The sequence below is a fragment of the Oryctolagus cuniculus genome, chromosome 1, assembly GCF_051225735.1.
Source record: "Oryctolagus cuniculus isolate XC-2025 breed Fujian yellow rabbit chromosome 1, ASM5122573v1, whole genome shotgun sequence".
In the NCBI taxonomy this organism is placed as follows: domain Eukaryota; kingdom Metazoa; phylum Chordata; class Mammalia; order Lagomorpha; family Leporidae; genus Oryctolagus; species Oryctolagus cuniculus.
The window spans coordinates 29,150,598-29,169,802 of record NC_142867.1 but is presented as its reverse complement, the minus strand read 5'-3'; the positions used below and the strand labels follow the sequence as shown (position 1 = coordinate 29,169,802).

Below are 19,205 nucleotides of genomic sequence, written 5' to 3'. Positions count from 1 at the left end.
CCTCCACTGCCTTCCTGGGCCACAGCAGAGAGCTGGACTGGAAGAGGAGCAACCGAGATAGAACCTGGCACCCCAACTGGGACTAGAACTCGGAGTACCGGTGCCGCAGGCAGAGGATTAGCCTAGTGAGCTGCGGCGCCAGCCTAAAGTTGTCTTTATATGTTGAAGATCTTGATATTTAAGCTGTCTTTTTTTTTTTTTTTTATAAAGATTGACTTATTTGCTCGAAAGGCTGGTTCTTTCCTTAAATGGCCTCAATGGCCAGAGCTGGGCCAGTTCACAGCCAAGAGCCAGAAGCTTCTTCTGGGTCTCCCACATGGGTGGCAGGGGACTAAGCACTTTGACCATCTTCCTCTGCTCTCCTAAGCTCATGAGCAGGGAGCTGGATCAGAACTGAATCATCCAGGACTTGAACTGGTGCATATATGGGATGCTGGTGCTGCAGGCAGCAGCTTTACCTGCTAAGCCACAGCTCTGACTCCTCTAAGCTGTCTTTATCTTTTTTCTCCTTTTGGTCCTGAACAGAATTTAATTTTTACACCTTTACTAGGAAAGCAGAAAATTAATACCTTTTAAAAATGAAGCATTTATTTTTAAGGTACTCAAGCACAATTGCCTAGGGAGTCTGAGGCCTCTTTATAATGTCAGGTAGAAGTCAAACTTCTCTGTTGGGAAAAGATCAAAGTGAAGGCTCATTTTAAATGAGAACTGGTCTTTTAAGTGAGCACAACAAGACATCTGGGTGATTTCTTGATATATTAACTGGGAAAATTTAGGGGTTTATCCTGTGGGTGGCAACTTTTTCAAAAAGCATGTTATTTTTCTGATAGTTTAAGAATTCCAGCCTGCATGTTTCCCTGAGGTTTCATAGAGTGTTTCATGACATGATGTTCCTAAGAATCGCCGTGTGAAGTTGCCAAGGTTGTGTTTGCAGAAAGCTGTGGCAGAGTGGGTAGTAGAAACTGATGTCCAAGCTCTTTCACCAGTGGACTGTGGTCTTCCAAGATAGGACGGATTTTTCAGCTTTACAGAAAGTCATCTTACGGGAAAGTGGAGCCCCTGAGAGGTCAGATCCTCGATAACAGAGGGAACAGTGTCAGCCCATTTTTCAACAGGCACAAATGGGTAAATCATGAAGGCAAGCTTAAAAAAAGAGGGAAAATATTCGTGTATTCATGGGGTTTAAATATGCATGTTTTTATCAATGTTCTCCTAATCCCAAGTTAAAATAAATTTATGGAGGTGCCTGTTTAGCCTAGTGGTCAGGAGGCTCATTAAGATGCCTGAATCCATATTAGCTTATCTGGATTTGATTAAAACCCGGCAGTGGCTCCTGTCTCAGCTTTCTGCTAATGCAAACCTTTGGAGGCAGTGGTGATTGATCAAGTTATTGGGTTCCTGCCACCCACATGGGAGACCTGGACTGAGTTCCCAGTTCCCTGTTTTGACTGTCCCTAGTCACTGATATTTGGGGACTAAACTAGTATGTGGGAGCTTAAGTATCTACTATGCACCAAGTAGCATATATTTTAGAACCCTAAGAGGCAATTATCATTGTTCCCAAATATAAACAGAAGCTCACAGAGAGGGAATAAATTGGCTCTGCTTACACAAAAGGGAATCAGAATTCTAAACATCCTGTGTTGTTTGGCTTTGGAATCTGTATACTATCTACCATATTCTTCTGCTTTATTTGTATAATTAAAATAGATTTAGGCCTGTTTCCTTAGTTTTTGCTACTTATATCCTGTTTGATGGAATGGCAAGTATCAGGCTCCCCATGGCTTTGATGGATCCTCTCAATGGTGCAGTGACCTGTCCAAGGACAAAGAAGCCCATGTGAATTTCTAAGTCTTATGAATACACTTACCCTGACTTACTAAAATTGTCAAAATATGAATATCGATGGAAATGTTTCTGAAAGTTGATTGCATTGTGTCCATAGCATGAACTCAAATGCAGCAGAGACTCTCTTCTAGCCATTGCTCCTTGTGTATTAAGACATTTTTCCTGTATATTTTAATGAAATCCCAGGAGTTCTTGAAGTATTGTGCCACAGAATGCAGTTCATATGACTTTCAGAAGAGAAAATTCAGATACCAAAAATCACCTGATGGGATTATAGAGACCAGTGATTAAAAAGGAGGATCACTATGTTCCTAAATCTGTATATATGAAATACATGAAGTTTATATACTTAAAATTAAAGAAAAAGACATCCCAAGGTCCCTGGAAATACTGATTTCAGAAATCCTGGGGTGCAAAGTGTGTGCCAAAATTTCAGCATAAATTTTTGTTGACATGCTGAGAGAAAGTCATTTCTACCCAGTTGTGTAAATGACCGCATTGGAAATGTCAGAAAAAATGAAATTATTTTTTGGAAGAGGGCCATTAAAAAGACAGTACTAATAGTAAAATCAGAAATGCATTAGCTTTGTTGTATGAGGTCTGTGATGGCATCACTTTTTGGCACCAGAAGTCTCTCATGCATACAAGGGTAAAGCATTTGACAGGGTTATGATATTCCTTCATAAAATTGTTATTGCCTCTTGATTCCTATATTGTATATCACATAGTTTATAAGTTGGTTTATAAATCTCTTAATATCAAATGTCTATTCTGATCAGTCCTTCAGTCATTTTAATATTCATATGATTTCATTTGACAGAGCTTTCTTTTCTGGTGTTGGAGATTAGAGGAGTGATGTGGCAGGGTGGCTCAGAGAGACCTGTGAAGATTGACTGACAGATTGAGTGGCCACTGAGCAAAACAATTGGGTTATACTTGACAGATGCACTGTAATGAAATGTAACGCTGTCACTGCTTTGATCTTGACAGTTTTGGAGAATGATATTGAATGCTATGCCAAAAGTATTATCGTGGTGTTATTTGGATGGCAGGGCCCTATGGACTGTGAACTTGCACTCATCAAGGGCAAAATAGATATTTTTAAAAGCCGTTAGTTTGTGTCATCTCTCGTGTAACCTGGTTGCCATATATTTCACAACACAGTGCATAAAATCACTTGAAGCATGTAGAGGAAGAAAAGCCAGAGGCAGTTCTCAGAGACATTTTATTTAGAGACCTTGGAAGACAAACATTTGAAATTGTGTTTCAGATGTACATCTCCTGTATTCTTTGTGTGTTGATCATTCATTCATGCGGTCATCCAAACATTTACTGATGAATTTGTAATTAGGGAGGGCCTGCATTGTATGTCACTTTACAGGAATGTATACATGTGCAATACTCAGTATCCTTCTTGCTCATGGTAGAAGAAAAGGCAGTCTTTTCTTCTAAGGATGCTCTTGTCTGCATGACTAGAGCCTCAACATGCTAACTGAACACTGTTCATGTGTCCAGGCTCTGCCTTTCTGTCCAAAGACCTGTTCTCTACTGTGCATGCAAACGATATGGAATACTTCATAAAGAGGCTAGCTCCTATACAGTCTAGTTCATAGGGTTTGCAGGGAGACTGCCTAGTGACATGGTACAGAAGAAGTTAGAAGAAAAATCTTTTCTGAGTAATGTTTAGATGATTGCATAGAAGAGCAATTTGTCTAGTGAGATTTTACAACTAGCTCAACAAATTTCCTAGGGGTTGTAAATATGTAGTCTGGAGTTAGCCTTTTGGCAAAGCTGGAAACAATGTCTTCCCTCAAATGTATGGTGATTTTTCATATCAGGAGACTTACTAGACCTTTCCTAACAAGAGACCTTTCCTAACATAAGATCTTGGTTAGGGACACTGTTGGATTATCACCACATGTATTGAAGTTTCAGTACCTATGAACCTTTGCAAAAAGAGGCCAAGGTCTTGATACTTTGCCTCCAAGAAGGCCTCTCTGCTCTTTTGTAAATTTTCACCTATTCAGTAAGCTTCAATTTTTATATGCCAGTTAGTATAAGGGGGAAAGTGAAAGCTCTATCAATCAACAAATGGATTCTACCTTCCTTTCAAAGTAAAGAGTCTAGGAATTTTATCTCACTAATATCTACCTACACCTACTGTGTGCTTGACATTCTGATAGGGCCCTATGGTTGATAGACAAAATGTTATTGGAAATAAAATTATATTCATTTTGTACTATTATTTGTAGCTGTTTTCATGCTGCAATGAGAGTTGACTAGTTGCCACAGAACTCACTGGTCTATTATAGTATAAAGTCTGTGGACCTCTGCACTAGGGACCGGACACTAAGAAATGAAAATATACTGTTGTTGTCTTTAAGTGAGCTATAGCACTATTAGAGTTATAATGGGGCCGAATGCTTTGCTTGATGATACTATATAACAAGGAGAGTTAGCTCTGAGCCTCAGAGACGCTCCCCAAGGTCACATTTGACCTGGTTCTTGTGTTAAAACTCAGACTTCTACACATGGGTAAAAAGTGGAAGGGCAAAGAGCACTCTAGCAGTGAAAATAGCTTGTGCAAAGCTAGGAATGATCATAGTGATCTGGGGAAACACAGAGGGGTTGGAGTGAAAGTGGAGAGGATGGTGAACCAGGATTTAAGCAAGTCATCAGCACATTTGACTAGGATAAGAAGAGAACCTTGTAGGCCACATACAGGGTTTGTGTGGGTTCTGGAAATGGAGCAGAGATTTCAGCAAAGAAGTGACATCATCAAATCTGTTCTTTGGAAAGATTATAACTTTGACTAGGTTGGAAGGAGCAATACTAGAGCCATGGAGACTTTCAAAGGCTTGCTTAAAATTTGCCCAACCTCTCTTGTCCAACTGCATCCCAGTTTCCTCCTTCAAAATCCCAGTTTTCCTCCTTTCAAATACTCCAACTGTATTACACCTATACCTTGTCTTAATAGTAAACACTCCCATAGAAGATGTGATGTTTAACTTCATGTGTCAACTTGACTGAAACATGGGGTATACATAATGTATATTATTCATAGTTGTGCCTGTGAGGGTTTTTCAGGTAAGATTAATATTTGAATTAATATTTTGCCCTTGGACTGAGCAAGGCAGATGGCTTTCTTCAGGATTTGCAGGCATTATTCAAGCCATTGAGGATCTGAATAAAACAAAAATGTGGAGGAAGAAGGAATTTGCTCTGTCTGCCTGAGTGCTTGAGCTGGAACACCCTAGTTATCAGGACTACACCAGTAACTTTCTGGGGTCTCTAGCTTGCAGATGGAAGATGGTGGGACTTCTTAGCTTCCCTAATCACATGAAAAATTTCCCTAGAATAATTACATATATATTCATGTGTGTGTTAAAATAAGTTTATCTGGATACAAAAATTTTGAAATCTATGTGTTGCTAAATTTTTTGAAGATGTATGTATGTCTATGTTTATGTACATGAGTGTCTGTGTCTGTGTATCCTATCGAGTTTGTTTCTTTTGAGAATTCTTTTTTGACAGGCAGAGTGGACAGTGAGAGAAAGAGACAGAGAGAAAGGTCTTCCTTTGCCATTGCTTCACCCTCCAATGGCTGGCACGCTGCGGCTGGCGCATTGCACTGATCCGAAGCCAGGAGCCAGGTGCTTCTCCTGGTCTCCCAAGCGGGTGCAGGACCCAGGTACTTGGGCCATCCTCCACTGCACTCCTGGGCCACAGCCTAGAGCTGGCCTGGAAGAGGGGCACCTGGGACAGAATCCAGTGCCCTGACTGGGACTAGAACCCAGTGTGCCAGCACCGCAGGCAGAGGATTAGCCTATTGAGCTGCGGCATCAGCCTCTCTTGAGAATTCTTACCAATACACTAGGCTTGCTTGCAGTCAAAGTATGAGGTTTCTAACACTATTCTAATGAGCCTTCCTAATGACATAAAGTTGCTGTAAAGATACCACCCATGAAAGTGTGCCAACTTTATATTATCCATTCTAGTTTTATATTATTTTATATTATTTTCTTTTGCTTATTTACTTACTTATACCTTTGCCTACCACAAAGCCAGGGACATAATAGGTACTCAGATTTATGGTTGATGAAGAGAAGAATGGCATGATGTTACTGAGGGTTCTCTTGGTGGACTGGGGAATCTGTTGGGGAAATGTAGAGTTGGAAGACAAAGTGTAGGAGACACTCATCTCAGGAGGGTCAAGAGAAGTTTTTAAACCATCCCTTCCTTTGTTCTCTCCTTTGAGTATTCCCCCCTCCCAATCTTCCTGAACCCTACCAAAAAAGAAAGGTGCTGATGAAATCATCGTGCTGTGTGTGAATCATTAAAAGTCATAGTCAATGTAATTGCAGCTTGGATTCAGTTTCTTTCCCTCTTCAGTGTGGATGATCTGCATCTTGTTTTACTATCACCTAATTTTCATGTTCAATTTCATGGACATTTGCCTTGTAGGCAATTGTTCTGAAATTATCACTAGAAAAATGTAATTGGAAGATTGTACAGTTAGAGTATTGTTTTCAAGAGGTAGACAGTTTCTGCTAGATCACAGCAGCATAGTGATTGGGTGGGTGGAGCATAGTGCATGTTCCTGTTGGTTGGGTACTAACTGTCCACTCTAGTGTTCCTCCTGTCATTGAGGTTGACATGTCAGCTCAACCCAGGGATTTCCTAGATATTTCTGTATTCTCTCATCCAAGTGTTACTGCCTGGCACTAAATAAAAACCCAAAGTACTACTGCTCCTTTGATCTGACTAATTGGTACTTGAGCCACTCTGTGTTCTCTGTGAAGTTCTGACTCTGAGCTAGTCATAGAAATGCCTCCTGGGACCACAGAATTCCCTAACTTATTTTTCTCATGACCCCAACCTGAGCCCTATCTTTGGTGCAAGGTGAATACTATTGTGGGTCTGCCTTTGTGCTTGCCAGCCAACTTGCCTGGCTCTTGTCCCCTGGCTTCTATTCCTGCCTTCTCCCCTTGCAAGAGGAAGTTTAGACTTTACTAGAGGAGTCAGAACTCTTGGCAAGAAATGTCACCTCTGCCAGATCCCAGGTGCAGCTGTGGTCCACTGTAGCAGAAAGAACCCAACCCTGGAGTCACTGTGTGATTTTGGTCATAAGAAATGAGGTTTGCACCATTCATGGGATTTTTGTTCTGAGATCCTTGGAGAGATGTGAATAGGGGACAAAAAAGTGGCAGAAATAGGGGGCATTGCAACAATGGCCTGCTGTTTCAGAATGAATATTGGTCATGAGATAAGAGGAAGGTTTGGAGATTGATGGAGTCATGAGGCAAGAATTGCCTGTATGGTTAATGATATAAATCTTTGAAAATTCATGGAACATTCACCATTCATAAGTAGCAACAATTCTTATTTTAATAAAAGTGAGAATTAATGTTTACATGAGGTTTCTATGCTAGGTATCATGTACAGTGACTTGTTTGAGTACTGAAATAGCCATCATAATTCTCACTTTATAGGTGAGGAAATTAAGATTATCTACAACAAAGGTAATAGAATCAGGATTCAAATGTAAGCCATTCCAAATCTCTGGTGTTAGGAGGTTTAGATTGGATTTAATTAAGTATGGCATGCTAACAAATGATTTATATGACTTAGTTCATTATAGAGCCATTGGTTACACACAATATTTAGAAATTATTATAAGAACTAGCAAATTTTTTAATGTAATTGCTCTGCTTCAGCAGACTTTGAGAGGTTTTAGCATCATAAGCAACACTGATGGTGATAGAAGTTCATGATTCAATACTAAAATGATCTAATGATCATCACTTTAGAACAGTTTGTTTTTTTCTTTCAAATTATGACCCAGCTATTTTAGATTGCACAAATTAGTGAGATCGTGTCATATTTGTTTCTTTGTGCTTGGCTTATTATTTCACTTGATGTAACTTCTCCTAGGTTCACCTGTGTTGCTGCAATTGACAAGGTTTTCCATTTTTTTAAAAAAATAAGTGCTAGTGCCCTATTGCACGTAGCCTGATGATGGCTAACAGTAATAGAGTGTGTAGAGTCATAAGGTGTATAAGGGGGATACATTCCAAGAATGAATCATTACATGACTTTGTCATTGTGTGAACATCAAAGTCTGAACATCATAGGGTGTACTTGTACAAACTAAGACAGCTACAATATCACAAGGTAATATACTCTTATAGAAACACTGTTGTATATGCAGTCTATTGTAGACTGAAATGTATGTGGCATGGGAGTGTATTTCAAAAAGGCTAGAAGAGGGAATTTTAAACGTTCTTCCCACCAAAAATGATAAATATTTAAAGTGATAGATTTGAAAATTATCCTTATTTGACCATTGTGCCACGTACACATATATCTATGTTATCATAATATATTCCATAAATATATAATTATGTGTCAATAAAAATAAAATAAATATTGACCCCAGTAGGGGCTAAATGACAGTATTACAAACAAAAGATGATACTAGTATTTTTAAAAAAGATTTATTTATTTATTTGAAAGTCAGAGTTACACAGAGATAAAAGGAAAGGCAGAGAGAGGGAGAGGGAGAGGGAGAGGGAGAGGGAGAGGGGGAGGGAGAGGGAGAGGGAGAGGGAGAGAGAGGGAGAGGGAGAGAGGGAGAGGGAGAGAGGGAGAGAGGTCTTCTATCTGCTGGTTCACTCCCAGAGCTGCGCCAATCTGAAGCTAGGAACCAGGAGCTTCCTCCCGGTCTCCCACATGGATGCAGGGGCCCAAGGACTTGGGCCATCTCCCACTGCTTTTCCAGGCCATAGCAGAGAGCTGGATCAGAAGATGGACTTGAGCTGGCACCCATATGAGATGCCAGCACTGCAGGCAGTGGCTTTACCCACTATAACACAGCACTGGCCACAATGCCAGTATTTTTTAATATTGGTAAAAATTATTTTACTAAACAAATAATCTTTGAGACAACTTATATCACCTGATAACCAGTTCTATAAATAGCTATGGTTTTGTTTACTTAGAATGGAGATTTTTACTTTATATTAATTTATTTTTCTGCAGAGGTTGTTAAATATTTTAAATGTAATTTCTGATGATATTGTGGTTAAAAATGAATAAATCAAAGAGTTAGGGAGACCAGTGGATGTGAAAAATGCATCAGATTCTATAACATGCTCATAATGTAATGGAAAGAAGATATTTTACAGATGCACATATATTTTTAAAAGATTTTATTAATTTTATTTGAGAGGTAGAGTTATAGACAGTGAGAAGGAGAGACAGAGTGAAAGGTCTTCCTTCTGTTGGTTAACTCCCCAAATGGCTGAAACAGCTGGAGCTGCGCCAATCTGAAGCCAGGAGCCAGGTGCTTCTTCCTGGTCTCCCACATGGGTGCAGGGGCCCAAGAACTTGGGCCATTTTCTGCTGCTTTCCCAGGCCATAGTAGAGAGCTGGATTGGAAGTGGAGTAGCCAGGACTAGAACCGGCACCCATATGGGATGCCGGTGCCATAGGCAGAGGATTAACCTACTGTGCCATGGCACTGTCCCCAATTTTTTTAAAAGCACAAATAAAAGTAGTTTAGAAATATGCTCTTGATTTAGCATTGGGGCTCAATGTCATTATTTCTTGTTTGCATTAAAAAAGGGAAGCAATCTATGCAGTAGTTCAATTGTGTGTAGAAAGTTACTTCTATTAAGTCAATATGGGATTGTGACAATGACAAACATTTTTAAATTGCATAGTTCCAAGATTTATCTGCCTTGATACTGACAATCCGTGTGAACTGAGCAATGTAAGTAAACTTTCTGAGGCTTGTAAAATGTGATAAGACCATATACATTGAAAATTAGGAATTTTCCTATCAGTGTTCTCCATATATTGCTAAATATTAAATTATTTTTACCCTCTCATAGCTTATCTCATGTATTCCCTATACTCTCTGAACTATGACCTGTGAATATTTAATTTTAATTATTATCCGAAGTGTAAGAAATTTCTATTTTAAATAACTGTTTTAAATTACGAAAACAATGCATAGCTGTATGGAAAACTTAGAAAGCAAGGGATGCAAACAGTTATTTCAGTCTTCCTCAGAGATAACCATCATAAATTTTTGCAGTCATTCAATACCCAAATATACCGTTTAAAACTAATTATGCGAGCCGGCGCCGTGGCTCAATAGGCTAATCCTCCACCTTGCGGCGCCGGCACACCGGGTTCTAGTCCCGGTTGGGGCGCCGGATTCTGTCCCGGTTGCCCCTCTTCCAGGCCAGCTCTCTGCTATGGCCAGGGAGTGCAGTGGAGGATGGCCCAGGTGCTTGGGCCCTGCACCCCATGGGAGACCAGGAAAAGCACCTGGCTCCTGGCTCCTGCCAGGATCAGCGCGGTGCGCCGGCTGCAGCGGCGGCCATTGGAGGGTGAACCAACGGCAAAGGAAGACCTTTCTCTCTGTCTCTCTCTCTCACTGTCCACTCTGCCTGTCAAAAAAAAAAAAAAAAAAAACTAATTATGCTACAATCACTTTTTTGTAATCTGCATTTTCTCATTGAGTATATATAAACATTTTCCTCCTGTCATTAAGTGTCCTATATCATCTTAAATGACTGTATGCTGTATGGATTAAAAAATATGTGAACTGCTTTACTTGCAAAACAAACTTCTGGTTTTTGTTTTTGTCCTTTTTTTGTCTTCTTTCTTTGGTGGGTAGGTAGGAGAGGATAAAAATTGTTTTCTAGGTTTATCTCTCTTATTTGTTTTCCCTAATGATGGTTCAGTAGTTTGAAAGATGCAACTCAATCCATACCTTATGCGTGACAATGACAGGATTTAGTACGATAACCCTCTCCGGGAATTCATTGCCTGCCAAGACCTAGAGCTGAAAGATTTACTGATGCTACAGAGTTTGCTATCAACAGGAGTCACATGAAAGGCACAGAGTTACTGTCTATCTTTCAGTTACTCTCTGCAGGAATGCCTGCCTTCCATTCTGCAACAGCTACCTCAGGTTCCTGAAATATGCAAACCAGCAAGTGACAAATGCTTTTTAGAAAGGTACAATTGCACTCAAATTGAAAATGGAGGAAGTTGGTCAAAGAACAAGGAAAGAAAGGCATTAAAAATTAATCATTCCAGGGCCGTAAAGTCAGTTGTAAACTCTTGGCGATAAAAAATTAAATGAGGAAGAAGTTAGTGTTTTAAGCAGAGATTTAGATTTTCTAGGGGAGAACTTGATAGCCGTACCAGATTGGGGAGCTGGCAAAATTTACTGGGGAAGCCCAAGTGTCTCATTCCACTAGGGGCTACGGAAAGCATAAACCAATCATCAAATGAAACATCATTTATATTATTTAGTATCACCGTGAAAAACCTTGGCTGTTAAAGAAAATGGCACTTTTGACCGACTGAGAATACTGTCTATTCAGAACAGATTAAAGTAGCAAAAAGTGGATAAATGCTAAAAAAAATACATCACTGCTGAGAGAAGCCCAGAGGAAGTATTGCAGAAATATTTAATATTAGGGGACTGTAGACTCCAAGTAATAATATTTATCTGTCATTCTTGTTCAAATAGCAAAGCCTAACCTGGGATTATGTGTTCATTGGTAGGTCGTCTCTGGGTGGGCTTAAATGGTCAGATCTTTGAACCCAAAGGAAAGTCAAACCGGATTTGTTACAGGTTCTGAACAAAGTTAGTGCATATTTCCCTGACAAACTCCTTTTTAAAGGCTTTGAAGTGATCAAAAATAAAGATATTAAAACATAGGGGTTAAGAGAACTTGTTTGGGCATTAAAGAGATCTCTCCCTGAATGCTGGCTGTGCTACTAGCTGAAAAGCTTTGAGAAATCACTTCTCTTACTTGAACTTTGATTGCTCAGTCTGTAAAATAGGAATGAGAGTAAATGGTATCTTTGTGATGAATGAGACAATAGATGTAAAGAACCTCACGTAGGTCTGTGTGCATGGTGAGTCTTCAATAAATGGTAGCTTCTTACTCTATTCTTTTTTCTTAGCTAATCACACAAAAATGAGACAGATGTGTGGGAAATGGCTGGAAGATGGCTGGGATTGCCCATCATCCCACACCTTTGATGCTTTCTTATCGGATGTAGGTATTCTTGTCACTTCCTGATGATGCAAGTATTAGTTCATTTTTGTTCTATACCAAAATACCCAAAGCAAGGTACTTTATAAAGAAAAGGGGTTTATTTAGGTCCCAGTTATTGATATCCAAGAACACCTGCTTGACCCTGTGAGAGCCTTCTGGCTATAGCACCATACGGCAGATGGCATCACAGTGGGAACACTTGCAAAAGGGAGAGACCACATGGCAAGACAGGCAGCCAGATGGATTTAGGTGTCAGGTTTGCTCTTTTCATAACAATTCACTCTGACAAGAATTATCCAGGGTCCTGAGAGAATTTCATTGGTTTTTCTGTCACTCCCAATGATCTAATCACACTGAACCAGGCCACACATATTAAAGAGTTCACCACCTCTCAAAATCACCACAGTGAGGCCCAAACTTCCAACACTTGAGTCTTTCAGATTACACTAAAACCATATCCAACCTATAGCAACCCCCATAGATGGCAGGAGAGAGACACTGGACACAGGGCTTTTTGGTCTGGGATGAGATACTAATATCTTCTGATAAATCGTGGTCAGCTTTGGGGTGGGGGAGCATTCACCAAGATCACCTAGACAGAGTTTCTTCCCAGATTGGCTTCCCTGGATTTATCTGCAGAAATAGATAATTAATACTTAGCATCATTAAGAAGGAGTGTTTCAGCTGTTGAGAGGAACTAACAATTATTTAGCTATATTTTCAAGCTCATTAAAGTTCACGGCACTCTTATTTGTATACCGATACTGCTTCAGTGCCACACTGAAAGGAAGAAGCTGGAATGGTAAAAGATACTGACTTTCAGCTGGCGCTGTGGCTCAATAGGCTAATCCTCCGCCTGCGGCACTGGCACACCGGGTTCTAGTCCTGGTCGGGGCGCTGGATTCTGTCCGGTTGCTCCTATTCCTGTCCAGCTCTCTGCTGTGGCCTGGGAGTACCATGGAGGATGGCCCAAGTGCTTGGGCCCTGCACCCGCATGGGAGACCAGGAGAAGCACCTGGCTCCTGGCTTCAGATCAGCACGGTGCGCCGGCCGCAGCGGCCATTGAGGGGTGAACCAGTGGTAAAGGAAGACCTTTCTCTCTGTCTTTCTCTCTCTCTCACTATCCACTCTGCCTGTAAAAAAAAAGATACAAATAATTCTTTGCAATTATTAGAGTCATTATATTTGAAGTCTTTTTACAAATAACTTAAGTGGGATTGCCTCTCTTCCAGGGAACTGGCCCTTTGCACACTGTGAGACTTGTCCACTGACTACATTCTTTTTTCTGACTTCCTGACACTATCATTCACTCTATTACCCAATTCAGAAAGCTCAGAGTTATTCACACACCTCCTGGCCAGCAAATCCTATCAAGTCTAGTTTTTGAAATGTGTCTCCCTTCCTTTAATGCTACCATTACCTTATTTCAGATAGTTGACTCTCCTGACACACTTAAAAAGCCTCCATAGGGGCTTGTACTTTGGCATAGAAGGTTAAGCCTCTGCCTGCAGTGCCAGCCAGAATTCTATATGGGTGCCAGTTTGAGTCCCGGCTACTCCTCTTCTAATCCAGCTCCCTGCTAAATGGGTCTTGGAAAAGCAGTGGAAGATGACCCAAGTCCTTGGGCCCCTGCACCCATGTGGGAGACCCAGAAGTTCATGGTTCTTGGCTTTGGCATGGCCCAGCCCAGCCATTGCAGCTTGTGGCATTTGGGGAGTGAAGCAGCAGATTGAAGATTTCTCTCTCTCTCTCTCTCTCTCTCTCTGTATCTCTGCCTTTCAAATACATAAATAAATCTTAAATAAGCCTCCATAGTGGCCCCCTCTTTGACCTTGACTTCTTTTAGTCAATAATATACAAGATACTTAGAATCTTCTCTCTCTCTTTTTTAAAGATTTATTTATTTATTTGTAAGAGTTACACAGAGAGAGAAGGAGTGGCTGAGAGAGAGAGAGAGAGAGAGAGAGAGAGAGAGAGAGGGCTTCCATCCACTGATTCACTCCCCAGTTGGCTGCAACTGCTGGAACTGTGCCAATCTGAAGGCAGGAGCCAGGAGATTCTTCCAGGTCTCCCACTTGAGTGCAGGGGCCCAAGGATGTGGGCTGTTTTCTACTGCTTTTCCAGGCCATAGCAGAGAGTTGGATCAGAAGTGGAGCAGCCAGGTCTTGAACCGCTGCCCATATGGGATGCCGCCACTGCAGGTGGCGGCTTAACCCACTAAGCCACAGCGCTGGCTCCTAGAATCTTCTAACAGGCAAGTATGAGTATATAATTTCCTTACCTAAAAATTGCTCAGTGCATCCAATTTGGCTCATATTTTGCAACCCTCCTTGTGCTTTTCTTCTTATGTGTCCTGTGCTTGAATCACACAGAATTACCTGCAGGTCTGCAATAGGTCATGCCTTTTCATGCCTCCCTTCTCTCAGACTGAAATATGCCCCTTCCAGCTTATTCTCTGTTAAGAACTGACAGAGAGAGATCACAGGGCACTTTTCCCAGACTCCTTTGATGGTTTTATCCTTATCCTTCTATCTTTCCACTTCTTGTCATCTGTATTTCCAAAACAACTGATATACTCTAAGGTTATAGGACTTACATAATGCACTGTACTGATTACAAGTTTATTGACCCCACCCCCATTCCACTCTGGGTTCCTTGAATGTAGGGATGGTGTCATTTTACGTTTATTGTGAGACATTTAGACATTATATATAGTAGGTATTTTATTAACTAACACATGGTTGGATAATTGGATGGATATATGGCTGAATGAATGTGTATTTCTAATGTTTCCTTCTGGTTTCTCTCTTTTGCTTGTATTTTGAACCCATGCTGCTCTGTGGCTCCTTGGAATCCTCATCTGCAGTCTCAGAGCTGAGCCTATTTTCAAAGGCAGCCGTCAAATCATTCATGATGACTTTTCTTTCCCCACCAGAATCCCTCCTTTTCTTTGTTCTGATTTAAGGATATGCTAGGAACCAAACATTCAAGTTTAAACAATTGCATTCTAATTTTTGAATAACTCACTCCCCTCACTCACACATTTTTTAACAAATTTATTTCTGCTTATAGTTTTAAAAAGACGATGTTAAATCCTAGGAAAGAATTCAACAAAGATATTGGGTCAGAGACTATATCTTTACCTTTCAAATCACTCCCTTACTTGAGCACACATAAGTACATCCAGTTTCACTAAACAGCTTCACTCTTATAGAAGACTATATTGTTGGGGCTGACGCTGTGGTGCAACGGGTTAAAGCCTCGGGTGTCAGCACTGGCATTTCATATGGGTGCAGGTTCGAGTCTCGGCTGCTCCACTTCTAATCCAGTTCTCTGCTGTGGCCTGGGAAAGCAGTAGCAGATGGCCCAAGTCTTTGGACCCCTGCACCCACATGGAAGACTTGGAAGAAGCTCCTGGCTCCTGGCTTTGGATTGGCTCCACTCTGACTGTTGCAGCCAATTGAGGATTGAACCAGCAGGTAAAAGACTTTTCTTTCTCTATCTCTGCCTCTGCCTCTCTAAAACTCTGCTCTTTAAATAAATAAATAAATCTTTTTTAAAAGAGAAGATAATATTGTTGTTATAACAACACCAGTAATTACCCTTTCATGATTACTTGCTATGGATTTGCTACTATGCTAAACTCTTTATATACATGATCTAATTTAGTCCTCACAATACCTCAGAAACATACGTCTCATTTTCTGCATTTTGCAATCAAAGAAATAGAAACCTGGAGAAGTGATAGTAATTGTCCCAAGTCACACAGTTACTAAGTGGAGGAACAGGGATTTGAACCTGTCTTCAGATGTCACCCCACCTGTGGGGACCCATGAGCTGGCCATGGGCCCACATGCTAAGGCTTAGCTTGCTGACCGTTTGCAATAGTTACTGCCATGTGGATGTTTATGGTTTCTGTTGAGCTGCGATATCGGGACCTTTCCATAACCCCAGGGTTGAGTCAACAACTACGGCCTTGGGACTTCCCGTACTTCTTTTTCCACTGACCAAGAGTTGAGAAAACACCAGGTGGAGCAATGATAAGCTTTCTGCTGGCGTCCGAGCCGCCTGCTATGTGACCAGGAGTTTGATTCGATGAAGACACGTGATCACCTTTATGGTTGGACAAGGAGTGCATGGACTGTGCGTGACCAGGCACCCGATTGGGGCACCGCCGCATGGACAGAATGTCAGAAAAGGGGACGAGAAGGGGGAACAACCTATCAAATATAGTGAAATAATAATAATCAATAATGATTTTGATATACCTGACACCTGGCTTGGTAATTTCCATATCTTATTTGTAGTCAATTAAAAAAAATCTCTGAGAAGAATATGAAAAGGATGAAATTAGCCTTAGAAACTGGGACTTAGAACATGATTTTTCCAAGTTGCTCAACTAATAAAAAATAAAGAGGAGATTTAATAAGTTTCAATGATGAACACTTTTATCAATGTCAGTGGGAAAAATGCAACAAGAGCCTTGAGTCTTAGTGTAGTGTCTACTTTAATAAGCACCTTGTTATACATATATTTTATTTTCATTATGAGAGCCATAGGACTTAAAGTGCAATTTCAGGGACTTTGTGCCCTGTGGTCTGTCATCCACATTACTATGCTGTGGTCTTTCAGATGTTTATATTTTGTTTTAGAAGTGAAATACAAAGTGCTAATTCAATAAATTGGCTGCAAGGAAGCACTAGGACCTGTGGGTGTGCAATTGTTCCAGTTCTCCAAACATCCTGTGTAATGGTCTTGATAGACAGCTAAATCCTCACGGGCTCTGTTACTTCTAACTTGTACAAGTGTCTTTTCATTCTTTTTGAGGTTGTGTTAGATTTAAGGAATGGGTGCAATATTTCAAAGTCATAATTAATTTAGCATGCCTTCTTCTTTTTTTAGGCAACTTGTTTTCTCTTGAGCATCTCTCTTTTCTGCAGAGCCATTCTTCATTCTTAATTCTTTTGTGAGCACAAATTCCCTTTTCTTTTCTCTCTCTTTTAGTTTTCTGACTCTGTTCTCATTTCTTCTAATGCCCTGCACCTTCACAAATGGCATACACTTTCCTTGCAATTTTCCTTCTATTTTCAGAGCAATTAACTTTTCTTGTAGGAGACTATGGGTCAAACTCACTGTTCCATCATCCTGGGATAAGCAGTGTGATAATTTACTCTTTGGTGGGACAGAAATACCTAGAATTCACATAGGGCAGAAATGTTCAGATAACAAACTGAATGAAATGCTTTTTAAAATTATTATTATTTGAAGAAGTTTCTCTCATGAGAATTTATTCTAATCAAGGACACAGGCTCTTGGTTTTTTATTTTTATTTTTTATTATTTACTTATTTATTTATTTTAAGTTTTATTTAGTTTTTAACAGATTCAATGTGCCTTGAAGATTCAATCCTAAGAACATAATGATATTCCCTTCCTCCCTCCCTGCCTCCCTCTATCCCTCATTTCCCTCTAACCCCCTTTCCTTTTCCCTTTCTTTTTGTAGCTTTTGAGATAACATATTTTAAATTCACATTACAGTAAAAAGGCTTAATTCTTCACTGAATAAGAAGTTTAAATAATTCCTAATTTAGTGAAAATATAGGCAATGGCTATAAAAATAATTGAATGGAAAAATGACCATTTCATCCATACACAGTAAATTTTAAAATAATCACAGATCATTAAAACTATAGTAGTATAACATGTTAAACCATTGATTTCACAAAGGTATAAAAACAAGGTTTTACAAGACTATATTTGCAGCAATACGATGCACACAAATATTTCTTCTTTTTCCTTTCTTCTGTTTTTTTTTTTTTTTTTTTTTTTTTTTAAATTTTAGTTCCCACATATAAGTGAGAAGATACAGTATTTACCTTTCTGGGTATGGCTTATTTCACTCAACAGGATGTCCTCCAGTTGTGTCCATTCTTTTTTTGTAATTTAGTAATGTTCTATTGTGTATATATACCACATTTTCTTTATCCATTCATCTGATGATGGGCACCTTGATACATTGTGTTCAAGTCTTTTGGGTATATACTCAGTAGTGGAATTGCTGGATCATATGTAAAGTCTATTTCTAGTTTTTAAAGAAATCTCCATACTGTTTTTCACAATTGCTGTACTAATTTTTATGCCCACAATAGTGTATAAGTGTTCCCCTTTTTCCATATCCTCCCCAGCATGTGTTACTCTCTGTGTTTTGGATTTTAGCCATTCTGACAGGAGTGAGGTGATAATCTCATTGTGACTTTTTTAAAAGATTTATTTATTTATTTGAAAGTCAGAGTTACACACAGAGAGAATAAGAGGCAGAGAGAGGTCTTCCATCCACTGGTTCACTCTCCAGTTGACTGCAATGGCCCGAGCTGCACTGATCTGAAGCCAGGAGCCAGGATCTTCTTCCAGGACTCCCATGTGGGTGCAGGGGCCCAAGGACTTGGGCCATCTTCCACTGCTTTCCCAGGCCATAGCAGAGAGCTGGATTGCAAGTTGAGCAGCCGGGACTCAAACTGGTGCCCAAATGGGGTGCCAGCACTGCAGGTATTGGCTTTACCCGCTATACCACAGGGCTAGCCCCTCATTGTGATTTTGATTTGCATTTCCCAAATGGCTAGAGATGTTGAACATTTTTTCATATATTTGTTGGCCATTTGCATTTCTTTTGATAATTGTCTATTGAAGTCCTTTGCCCAATTTTTTTCAGTTGGATTTGCTGTTTTGATAATGAGGTTTTAAAGTTTCGATATATTTGGGATAAAAATCCTTTTTCAGGTGGGTGATTTGTAAACATTTTTCTCCTTCTGTCCTTCTGTTGGATGTTTCTTCACTCTATTAATCATTTCCTTTGCTATGCCAAAGGTTCTGAGTTTGATATAGTCCTATTTATTTACTTTTGCATTTGTTGACTATGCTTTGTGTGTCTTGTCCAAGATGTCATATCCTGCACCCATGTCTTGGAGTGTTTCCCCTACATTTTGCTTCAACAATTTTTTAGTGTCAGGTCTTAAATTTAAGTCTTTGATCCATCAGGAGTGGATTTTTATATATGGTGAGAAGTATGGATATAATTTCATTCTTCTACATATATAAATCCAGATTTGTCGACACCATTTGTTGAATAAACTATGTTACTCCACTGTATGGTCTGAGCATTCTGTCAAATATCAGTTGGCTGTATGTATGTGGATTAATTTCTGGGCTCTCTATTCTATTCCATTGATCTATGTATCAGGTTTTATGCCAGTACTATGCTATTTTATTTATA

General features: G+C 39.9%; 1 long non-coding RNA gene across 4 annotated transcripts in view; it reads left to right on the top strand.

Annotated features, from left to right (window-relative positions):
* Positions 1-19,205, top strand: part of LOC149128329 (uncharacterized) — a 236,657-nt gene that overhangs the window by 191,718 nt on the left and 25,734 nt on the right. For 2 of the 4 annotated variants that reach the window (XR_016217645.1, XR_016217637.1), the window contains one exon: positions 15,233-15,437. The exons of the other annotated variants lie outside the window; for them this stretch is intronic. This is a non-coding gene — a long non-coding RNA (uncharacterized LOC149128329). Of the gene's footprint in view, positions 1-15,232; positions 15,438-19,205 lie in introns of those variants that run through there. 4 annotated transcript variants of the gene reach the window in all.